The following is a 1,629-nucleotide window of genomic DNA, read 5'->3' as shown; positions in this document are numbered from 1 at the left end:
AGCTCAGACCAGCACTTGCCATGAAAATAACGATAAAACAGAGACAGGTTCATAATGTCTCTTCTGTGAGAAAGAGGTTGCAAGGAAGAGAAAAGGGCATCTCCCACTAGACTAGGAAGTCTATTCTGAACTCTGTCAAGACAGCATAATGTCTTCCTAGTAGCTCCTTCCCAGATGTGACAGCAATACTCTATCCTTGGACGTACCTGGCTCTTATATAGGTAGAGAATTAACAATTTCTCCCACTTTTTATCTGTGCATTTTAAAACGTAGATTTCATGAACAAAGCTTCTTTCTTAGAACTGCACACCTGTGGAACTCTTTTCCGTTTCCCTGTTTTCCAGTTGACTACAATATGGTAGTCTTCAAGTCCAGCATAAACAAATTCATTCTGAGCCGTCCTTTTAAGTAATCCAATTTACCAAATTTCCACTACTAACGATTACTACAATATTTTCCCATTGATTACTACACTTATTAACCCTTATCCAAATGTTTTTCTTAAAATTTTATTTCCAATCGATTTCATTGATAACATACTCTATCCAGATTGATATTTTTATTTTAATAAAAATATTTCAGAAATGGTAGAAAAGTTTTTTTTCTCACAAATATAAGTACGAACACAAATACTCATGAAGAACAAACTTAGTAATAGCCATTTTTTGTAATTCAATGCACCTCCACAAAATAAATTATTTTTTGTTCGCAACAATAAAAAACTGATATATTATATAATCTATATATCTATAAAAGTGAAAATCTGTGTGTGTGTGTAATTTCTATTTCTGGTTAAATTAAATACACAACATTCAAATGTCTGATTTTTTGTGTGTATTAAATAAAGATTAATGATATAAAAAACAACAAATTAAAATTCTATTTTGCCAGAAATATATATATATATATTAGTGTGTGTGTGTGTATATACATTTTATTTATACAAACATTTTGGCTGCAGACATGCTTTTTTTAAGGCAGAAACCTCATCAGATGAATGGATTTGAGTTAGTTGAAAAGAAAATGGAAAGTTGTCAATGTGACCAAATTATTTTTTAGAAAATAAAAGTTAAAAATATGAAATGGTATCAAATGCAAGGTATTAGATTTCAAATTTTACCAGGAAGCATCTATGTAAGTAAATATAAACAAAATCAGTGGAGTGAATCAATCCTCAATTGAATCAAGCATTCAACATCACAGCACCCCACCCCCAGTACTAACCTGAAATCTAATATATAAATGGCTATATGTCTGTCTGTCTCCATATTTTCAAACTCTATCTCCTCCAAAGCTAAAAGTCACAGAGCCACGCTAAGGGCCTCAATTGATTGGATTTTTTACAGGCTGTTCTTTTCTGGGTCTTTAGCGGCTTAAAATAGTTTTTATGGGGTTAAAATTGAAAAAAATCGTCATACATTTTGTACATTCATCTTAGTTTATTTTTGATTTTTAATCACTTTATATGCATGTCATGTTGGTGCAGTGGTAACGTCACCAGCTTTGAATATTAGTTTTGCTTTCAGTTTCTAGCTGATGTTACCTAAAAGCTTTTTTTTTTAACTTTTAAAATAACAGCACTATAATAATAAATACGAAATTTGGACAAATCAAAATATCATAATTAAA

The sequence above is a fragment of the Euprymna scolopes genome, chromosome 16, assembly GCF_053919585.1.
Source record: "Euprymna scolopes isolate OS-2025 chromosome 16, ASM5391958v1, whole genome shotgun sequence".
NCBI classification, from domain to species: domain Eukaryota; kingdom Metazoa; phylum Mollusca; class Cephalopoda; order Sepiida; family Sepiolidae; genus Euprymna; species Euprymna scolopes.
Note: the sequence above shows the minus strand (reverse complement) of the source record.